The following is a 10,914-nucleotide window of genomic DNA, read 5'->3' as shown; positions in this document are numbered from 1 at the left end:
GGTGGTCGCAGGCGGTGGTGGGGCAATGGCGTGGGGATCGCCAGAGAAAAAACTCGGCATGGGGGGGCTAGAGGGATGGCCGGGGCGGCGGCGGACCGGCGGTGGGGAGTGGTTTCGGGGCGGGCGGGGCGGCGCACTGCCGGCGGCGGGCGGCGGCGGGTGGCTGTTTGGCCGGTGGTGGCTGGCGGCTCAGGGGGTGGAGGTTGAAGATGAACTGCATGCCCTTGATTTCGTATCCAACGGCTGGAAAATCGACTGACCAGAGATGAAAAAGTCAGTCGACTGACGTGTAGCCTCACCTGATGCTGCTACACGACCAGCCGCCCCGGCTCTCGCACGCGCTGCTGCTGCTGCTACACGACCAGCCGCCCCGGCTCTCGCACGCGCTGCTGCTGCTGCTACTGCTTTTCTGCTACTAGTGTGTTTAGTTTCGACAGTAAAATTCAGTTTCGACAGCAAAATTCAGTTTCGACAGTTAAATTCAGTTTCGACAGTTAAGTTCAGAGATGAGCGGCTGATGTATTTTACATCTAGCACTTTGTGGTTATGTATTTTACGTCATCTATTGGAGATGCTATTAGAATTCCAGTCAGGTTAACGTTGTCTCTCATGTCCTGCTTCAGCCTCGGCGTCGTACAACTCATCGGAGCTGCTCCAACGACGAAACCCTCCATCACAGCGGAGCAGTACCCCGGGCTGCATCTCAAGATGCCTAAGATCTTCTTCCCCTACTCCGACAGCCAAGTCAGCCGGATCATCCTCATCGACCAACCCAATCATGCTGAGATCGACATGGCTTCGCCAAAGAGGTTGTACACTTGTTGCATCTCTTTTTTACTCTACATGTTATATATATTGTCCACTGAGCACACGCAGTAACGTGAAATATGATTAGTTTCTCCTACTATATGACAAGCAGTGAGGTACCAGGCAAGTTAGCTATCCGTGATGGACTCTCTTGAACGACATCATTATTTTTCTCTGCGCGTTTGAGCTGTGCATTTGTCGATGGGCCTGGGAGTTGAGCTACTAGGGCAGTGGCCTGGGTCCAAAGTAGTAGAAGTAGCACAAAAACATTTTTTGAGTGTAGGCTTTTCCTTTCTCAAGCCTGCTTGCTAGAATCGCCAGTGCTTGAAAGGAAAAGTGAAGGAAAAACATAGGAATTGGAAAGCTTCCAATGGTACTACCATTCATGCATTTCCTAATTCAAATAAAAAAATAAAATCCGAATAAAATCAAATATTTGATTTTAATATATTTCCTCCAATATTTCCTTTATTTTGGAGAAGTCATATTATCTCCTCTCATATATTTTAATATGAAATATTTTCGGAGAGAAAATAAATTAAAACCAAAGTGATCCTTGTTTCAATATTTCATAAAATTCAAATATGAAAAACGTGAAATCCCCAACTCTCTCCGAGGGTCCTTGAGTTGCTTAGAATTTCGAGGATCGCGAAACGAACTGCAATAAAATATGATATTCATGAATGACCTATGCATAACATTCCAAATTGAAAATTTGGGATGTTACAAACCTACCCCCCTTAAGATGAATCTCGCCCTCGAGATTCGGGTTGGCTAGAAAATAGGTGCGGGTGGTCTTTGTGTAGATCATCCTCTCATTCCCAGGTGGCTTCGTCCTCCGTATGGTGGCTCCACTGAACTTTGCAAAACTTGATAACCTTGCTGCGAGTAACTCGGCTGGCAAACTCTAGAATCTTGACAGGTTTCTCCTCATATGTCAAATCACTGTCCAACTGAATCGCTTCCAGGGGCACTGTATCTCTCAGAGGGATATCAGCCATCTCTGCATGACACTTCTTCAACTGGGAAACGTGAAACACATCATGTACTCCCAACAGTCTTTCGGGTAACTCCAACTTGTAGGCAACCTCTCCCATGCGTTCCAAAACACGGTACGGTCCCACAAATCTCGAGGCTAACTTTCCTTTAACTCCAAAATGCTTAACTCCTCGATGAGGTGACACTCGCAGATACGCTCTGTCTCCGATTTCATAGACTACCTCCTTGCGTTTTGCATCTGCATAACTCTTCTATCGGGGCTGAGCTACCTTCAGTCTATCCCGAATCAGCTTAACATTCTCTTCAGATTCCTTAATCAAATCCGGTCCAAACAACTGGCGGTCTCCAACTTCATCCCACATCAATGGTGTTCGGCATCTTCTTCCATACAGGGCTTCAAAAGGTGCCATCTTCAAACTGGCCTTGTAGTTGTTGTTGTACGAGAACTCCGCGTAGGGCAAGTTGTTATCCTAGCTAGATCCGTAATCTAGCGCACAAGCTCTCAACATGTCCTCCAGAATCTGATTGACTCTCTCGGTCTGTCCATGTGTCTGTGGGTGAAAAGTTGTACCTAACTCTAGCCTGGTTCCCAAAGTCTGGTGCAGCAGGTGCCAAAACTTTGAGGTAAACTGTGTTCCGCTATCTGATACGATGGTCCTCGAAACTCCGTGCAGACATACAATCCTGGTCATGTATATCTGGGCCAACTTCGCACTTGTATAGGTGGTTTTCACTGGGATAAAGTGGGCTACTTTGGTCAAGCGATCCACTACTACCCAGATAGAATCATATCCCGATCGGGTCCTGGGCAATCCGGTGATAAAATCCATGCCAAGCTTATCCCACTTCCATTCGGGTATCGGCATAGGCTGCAGTAGACCTGCTGGCTTCTCATGTTCTGCCTTCACTCTCTGACATAATCACTTACTGCTACATACTCGGCAATATCCTTCTTCATACCAGTCCACCAGAAATGCTCCTTCAAGTCCAAATACATCTTAGTGTTTCCGGGGTGTATCGGGTATGGTGAGTCATGAGCTTCCTGTAGTATCAACTTCCTGATCTCTGCATTATTGGGCACATATATCCGGTCCTCAAACCATAAGGTGTCGTGCTCATCCTCACGAAAACCTTTGGCTTTCCCTTCACTCATCTTCTCCTTTATCTCGGCAATCTCCTTGTCATCCTTCTGAGCTTCTCGAATCTTTCCCAACAATGTAGATTGAACTTCCATTGCTGCAACATAACCTCTAGGAACAATCTCCAAACGTAGCTCCCTGGGATCCTTGGCTAACTCCTTTGGCATCCCTCCACTTACGAGGGTGTTAACATAACTCTTACGGCTCAAAGTGTCTGCTACGACATTGGCCTTGCCGGGATGATAGTGCAGCTTCATGTCATAATCCTTTATGAGCTCCAACCATCTCCTCTGCCTGAGGTTAAGCTCCTTCTGTGTGAAGATGTACTTCAAACTCTTGTGGTCCGTGTACACATCGTAACGGTTTCCAATGAGAAAATGTCTCCAGGTCTTGAGCGCATGCACCATAGCTGCTAACTCCAAATCATTTGTGGCGTAATTCAACTCGTGCGGTTTCAGTTGTCGTGAGGCATACGAAACAACTCTCTCGTCTTTCATAAGTACTCCTCCAAGTCCTAAGCGAGAGGCGTCGCAATACACTTGGAAATCCTTGCATATATCTGGTAGAATCAGCACTGGGTTGTAGTCAAACGTTTCTTCAACTCCTGGAAACTTGCTTCACAATCATCAGTCCAATGGAACTTAGTGTCCTTCTTCAACAATGTCGTCATAGGCTTCGCAATCTTAGAAAAATTCTCAATGAATCTCCGATAGTATCCCGCGAGTCCAAGAAAACTGCGGATCTCTCCGACTGAGGTGGGTGCCACCCACTCAGTGACTGACTGAACCTCGGTGGGGTCCACTGCTATACCTTCTCCTGATATAACATGTCCAAGAAATCCAACTTCCTTCAACCAAAATTCACATTTGCTGAACTTTGCATATAACTGGTGTTCCCTGAGCTTCTCGAGAACTAAACACAAATGCTCCTTGTGTTCCTCCTCATTCTTCGAGTATACCAAGATATCATCAATGAACACCACGACAAACTTGTCTAAGAACTCCATGAACACTTTGTTCATCATACTCATGAAATAGGCAGGGGCATTAGTTAGTCCAAAGGACATAGCCGTATACTCATATAGCCCGCACCTTGTGGTGAAGGGTGTCTTGGGTATATCCTTTTCCCTAATCTTCGGCTGGTGATATCCTGATCACAGATCAATCTTCGAAAACACCTTAGCTCCTTGCAACTGGTCAAACAAATCATTGATCATCGGCAGTGGATACTTATTCTTGATTGTTACTTCAATCAAAGCACGATAATCAACAACCATCCTTAAGGATACATCCTTCTTCTCAACCAAGAGCACTGGGGCTCCCCATGGTGATGAACTTCTTCGAATGTAACATTTCTCCAATAACTCCTTAATCTGCTTCTTAATCTCCTCCAGATCGGTTGCGGGCATTCGGTATGGTCTCTTCGATATAGGCCCGGTGCCTGGCAATAGCTCTAACAAAAAATCGATATCTCGATCTGGTGGCATGCCTGGTAACTCCTCCAGAAATACATCCGGATAGTCCTTTACTACCGGCACTTCCTCCTGAACAACTCCCGTGAGAGAATTTACTTGGGTACTCCTTGGCGAATGCCTGGATACATACTTGATCCTTTTTCCCTCCGGGGTAGTGAGAAAAATTGACTTACTCGCGCAATCGATGTTTCCTCCATACATCGACAGACAATCCATTCCTAGTATCACATCCAAACCTTGTGACTCCAAAATTATCAGGTCTGAGGGGAAAACATGGCTTCCAATAGTCAATGGCATCTAAAAACATCCTTGACTTGCCATATATTCTGCTCCTGGCAAACTTACTAACATTGGTGTCCTAAGTACCTTAGTGGGCAACTTATACTTATCCACGAATCCCCTTGATATGTATGAATGTGATGCACCAGTATCGAAAAGAAAAATTGCAGTAAAAGACTTAACCAAAAACTTACCAATAACTGCATCAGGCTGCTCCTCAACTTCCTCCACGTTCACGTGGTTCACTTGTCCCCTATTGAAAGGGTTGGGCTTCTTCCCAGCGCTTCCATTGCCATTGCTATTCTTTTCTTCAGGGCACTCAGTGGCATAGTGTCCAGTCTTCCCGCACTTGAAACAAGTAATGTGACTTAGGTCCTTCTTGGCGGGTGTGGCTGGGTTAGAGTGGTTATGAGTGCTTCCTGCTCCATTCCCGTTTCCATTCTTGGTACCATTGTGGTTGTGGGAACTCCCTCCATTGTGGTTGTGCCCTCCATGGTTATGGACAAGCCCTCCCGAGTTCAAGGTGAAACGAGGCTTCCGCTGAGCTCCAGAATTGTACTTTCCTTGTCCATACTTCCTCTTGCGGCTCTCAATCTGCTGCTGCTTCCCTTCAATCATAAGGGCCTTGTCTACCAACACCTGGTAGTTGTTGAATGTTGCCACCATCAACTGCATGCTCATATCATCATTTAGCCCTTCCATAAACTTCTCCTGCTTCGCTGCATCTGTGGCCACATCATCAGGGGCATGACGAGAAAGCTTACTAAACTCATCTACGTACTGAGCCACAGTACGATTTCCCTGGCGTAAGTTGCGGAACTCACGCTTCTTCATGCTCATAGCTCCAGTTGAGACATGGGCTATGCGGAATGCTTGCTGAAACTGATCCCAAGTGACATTGGTTATGGGAAAAGTGGTTGTGTAATTCTCCCACCATGACGCTGCTGGTCCATCCAATTGGTGTGCGGCAAAATGCACCTTCTCAGAATCAGTGCAACCGGCGGTGTCAACTCCCTTCCAATCCTGCGTAGCCAGTCATGCGCAACAATTGGCTCGGTGCTACTGGAAAACACCGGCGGCTGTAACCTCAGAAAACAGGCTATGTTGTCAACTGGAGAAGGGTTGTTGTTGTTGTTGTTGTTGTTGCCTTGGTTCTGGACTAATATCTGCATCAAGGCATTCTGCTGCTGGATCAACTGGGTGATCTCCGGTGGGAAGACAAATCCGGTGTCACGTCTCGGAGGCATCTGATGGGTTTAGAGGGAAGAGATTAGAATAGAAATTAGGTCTGGTGAGGAAACACTACCCATATGCACATGAGACAAACACAAACATATCACTCATTCAATCAAGCAAGGGCATACAATCGATCTAACTATCGTTACAGTGCTCGGACTATACTATTTACATGGGGAAAATACTACTGATAATATGGTGGTCTACAAGAAATTTTGATCGGTGGAAGACTCCATGATATCCGCTCCAGCTTCATCTTCAAAATTATCATCACTATCATCGGGGTCGAAGTCGGTGTCGTCGATGATGATGTAGTTCTCCGGACAAGTGGAATCATCGTCTTCTCCTCCTGGCGCGGGGTCTCCCATGAATACTCCGATCTTCTTAATCAGGTCGTCATTCTTCTCCAATAGTGTCGCGATTTCCTCCTCATATCCGTCGCGTGTAGACTTGAGTTCCTCTTCTAACTCGGTGATCCCTGTCATCGCCTTCTTCAAATCTATCATACTTGCGCACATCTGGTTCTCCTGGCGTCAAATGTGCTGGTTCAGCTCCTGGATGAATGCTGCAATGGACCTGTCCTTCCTGGTGCTGGCTATCTCCCATTGCTCATCTCGGCGCCCACATATCTGGTAGATAGTATCCTTGAGATCCTTGTGGTAAACTTCGCCAATGCGTCCCATGGTGATGTGGGCTGCCATGCTCTTGCCTAGACTCCAGGTGGGTGCATCAAAGGAAAACTCTATGGGCTCTGTGACTGGCGTGAATGTCCTTCCTGGAACTTGGACTTGAATCATCCAGCGCTTCTCTTCTGGTAAAGTGGCGTTGTAGGTCCCGGTGAAGCTTGGTATTCCAATGTTCAGGTATCTAGTGACTTCCTTCAAGTGTCGTCCAAAGGGGGTGTCTTCATCTGGTTGCGCAAACTTGTCCCTCGAGTCCGCCATCCTAAAAAGTAGAAAATGGAGAGGAGTCAGAAATGAGTAGTGAAGAGTGACCTATGGCTTTTCTTAGTGGTCGTGTCCTACATTCAGCGTGTGCTCTGATACCATCTTGTAGCGACCCGACCTCAAGCGGTCAAGTCTCTGTGCTTCAGTGTCATCCCTGGATCGGTAATGCTGACACACACAGTACTCGAAGGATTTATAACAGAGTAGCAATCACACACTTATTACATCGAATGTCTCAAGAGAGAACTTATTACAAGAAATATGGCTTAAGGCCATCTAACACGATAACAGCGGAAGGCTTGGAAGATAAAGTGAGTCCATCAACTCCAATAGCTGAGTGCATGACAACGACCTATCGTACCTTTACTCGTCGTCTGAAAAGTCTGCAACATAATACGTTGCAGCCCGAAAACGGGTCAGCACATGGAATATGTTGGCAATATAACACAGTAGAGCAATGAATAGATAAATGCTATCACTATATGCATATATGGCTGGTGGAGGCTCTATGGTTATATGATTTTTGCGAAAAGCCAATTTTTCCCTACAACAAAGGAATAAATTTTTATTTAACTATCATGGTAGTTGAAACATCATTGAGAAGGTTCCTCCAACTCAATCCCAATTAAAGGTAATTATCAACCCAACAAATTAAATTAGAGTGATGAGATACAATAGGATAATCCAAGTACTAGATACTCAAGACGTCCATAACTGGGGACACGGCTAACCATGATTAGTTTGTACACTCTGCAGAGGTTTGCGCACTTTTCCCCACAAGACTCGATCTCCTCCGTTGGATTTCTCGCACTACATGGTGTTTGAGAAACGGATGACCGAGACACAGTCTTTCAGAAGCATTAACTCTTTACCCTGGATGGACAGTTACACCTACTTTCCCTCTACATCTGCTAGCCCACCACTGAAAGAGGTCATGCAACATACTCAACTATGCCAGAGCCCATAATGGCTTGTGGCTGCACACGGAAGTTTCTAGCATGAAATATCTCACGATCCCTTTGAGCCTGGGTGGCGGACCGTAGGATGATCACACGGGTACTCCGGGATATCCTAGGACAACACTGGATTCTCTAGGTGCCCAAACAAGCAATCCTCCCAGATGTGTGTTAAAGTTGCCACCTTAGGTTGAACCATTAATTAACAACTCACATCTGTCATGGATACACTCAAACCCAATCCACGTCTACGAGCATAGCATTGCAATATAAGCATAACATAGAAGTAACTCCTAAGGGTTTGACATTAAAACAAGTAATAGGTTCTACCTCATCATCTACTTCCCAAACCCACATGTTAAGAGATCCTACTCATGCACTGTTTGAGGATTGTATCTAATGAATAAAAACTGGGTAATAAAGGGGTATGATCAATGTGTTACTTGCCTTGCTGACGATCCGCAAAACCTAGTGACTCGTAGTAGCATGCTTCGCACTCCTGGAATTCTATCGCAAACAAACAATAACATACATAAGCAATCAAGCAAATATGCACGGGTAAAACTCAAATAAGAAGATCTAACCAGAAAGTTCAACTTAAGAACTCCGGTTTGCAAAAAGAATCAAATCAAACGGAGCAACGATACTCAAACTGCGAAAGAAACAAGATCTGATTACTAATCTGGACTAAAGTCAAATTTTACAGTACCAAAATCTTGTTCCAGTTGGTTAAACAGAAAGAGGGCTTCGAGACGAAGATCTAGGCGCTTGAATCGCCTGATTCCGATAAACGAGCAAAAAGATAAACGAAAACGAAAATCGGGTCAGAAATCGCGATCAAAAATAATCGCGAAAAACCCGAGAAAAAGAGAAACTAACGAACAGGCTAACGAACGAACGTTCGCTGTCTGCAACTAACGGACGAAAGCCGTGCGTTAAAACAAACGCACGGACGAACGTCCGCTATTTAACTAAACCGAAAAAAAACCGAAACAAAAACCGATCTATTCAAAAAAACGAAACTAGAGTTTTACAAAATAAAACCGAACAGTTAGAAAAACCGGCGGCTACCTCGAAAACCGGCGGGTCGACGGGCGGCGGTACGGCTCCGGCGGGGCAAGGCGGCGCGGCAGCGGCAGCGGGCGGCGGCGGCGGCGCGCTAGGGTTTGGGCGACGGCGCGCGGGTTGCGGTGGGCTGGCTGGTGGGCTGAGGGGCAGGGGTCCCCGGCTTATAAAGCCCCCCGGGCGGAGTCTCGGTCGGGTACGGCCCGGAGTCGGTTTCCTTTTAAAAAAAATCCGACATGCAGAAAAAGAAAGAAAAGAAATACTAAACGGACTCAAAAAATCCCGAAATAAATTTTCCCTGTCCTCTAAAATTATGTCGGACAAGGTGAACATTTATTTTGGCCTATAATGCAATTTTGAAAAACGCGTATTTTTCGTAATTCAAATAAAAAATAAAATCGGAATAAAATCAAATATTTGATTTTAATATATTTCCTCCAATATTTCCTTTATTTTGGAGAAGTCATATTATGTCCTCTCATATATTTTAATATGAAATATTTTTGGAGAGAAAATAAATTAAAACTAAAGTGATCCTTGTTTCAATATTTGATAAAATTCAAATATGAAAAACGTGAAATCCCCAACTCTCTCCGAGGGTCCTTGAGTTGCTCAGAATTTCGAGGATCGCGAAACGAAATGCAATAAAATATGATATGCATGAATGACCTATGCATAACATTCCAAATTGAAAATTTGGGATGTTACATCAGTGCAGTTCTTTTTCCGCGGTTTGGCCGCAATAACCTATTTTTTAAAACTAGGCCACAATAACCATGGGCTACATATTTACTGTTGTTACCATGGGCCTCCTACGGGCCGTAGAAACAATGGGCCTTGTAAGGGCCGTAGAAACAATGGGCCTTGTACGTAGAAACAGTGGGCCTTCTACGGGCCGTAGCATCAATGGGCCTTCTTCGGGCCGTATGATCGATCGGCCAAACGTGGGCCAATAACAGACCGCATTATGGGCCATAAACTGGCTAGATTTGTAATCATCTGTTCATGGGCTGACAATAACGGCCTGTCGTTAATCAGCCGTATTTGATGACGCTATGAAAACGGCCCAACGGATTAACGGGCCGCAAACGGGCCGATTGTAACCACAGGCTGAATTTGGCCCACAAGCAGAAAAGGCCAGTAACGGGCCGTAACTAACCGAATGCTGGAAATAAGCCCAAGAATAAATGCGCCCTAAGAAGGCCGAAAGATAACACGGGTTGGAAACGGCCCAATGGAATAATGGGCCGTTAGCGGGTATGAAGCGATACACTGTTCATTGAGGGCCAGATTCACTACGGGCCGTTAATGGGACAAGAGTTACAAATGGCCTCGTATGGGCCGAAAGACATCATGGGCCATACATGGGCCAGAAGTTACAATGGGCTAGAATCATATTGGACGGCCTAGATGAAGCTACTGGGCTTAATTCCGGTAGGCCGTAACGGGCCGTGAGTTAGCGGGCCGTAAATGGGCTATATAGGAACAGGCTTTCCGTGGGCCGGCCCGTTACCTTTTGACCAAGTCAAACGGGCCAGCCTTTTCACCGGAATGGGCCTCTATTGGGTCGTGCCACATGTCGATCTATCATAGGTGCCTCCTGTCCAATGAATGGATGACATCTGTCCCAACGGTGAGCCAACACGTGTTTCCTCCGGCCAATGACAATTTTACACGTGGAAAATCCTCATTGATCCGGGCTGTTAACAGGTTATCGGATCCAAAACCGGACCTGATAGCTTAACGGCGACCCGTTACAATGGATGCCACATCTCGGTCACCCTTGACGAAAGAGCTTCCATGACGTGCGATTTATCGTCATGGAAGTGGACACTTCCTTGATGATAATTTTGGTAATGTCATGGAACACTTCTACGACAGCACAGGTATGACTATCTTGATTCTGTCATAAAATCGTCATGGATGTACATGCATGACAGAAAACGCGACCTACTGTGACAAACACGTATCATCACGGAAGTGTATTTTTTTGTAGTGCACGTAACTAAAAT

Source organism: Triticum aestivum, chromosome 3D (assembly GCF_018294505.1).
Source record: "Triticum aestivum cultivar Chinese Spring chromosome 3D, IWGSC CS RefSeq v2.1, whole genome shotgun sequence".
In the NCBI taxonomy this organism is placed as follows: domain Eukaryota; kingdom Viridiplantae; phylum Streptophyta; class Magnoliopsida; order Poales; family Poaceae; genus Triticum; species Triticum aestivum.
This window is presented reverse-complemented; position numbering follows the sequence as displayed.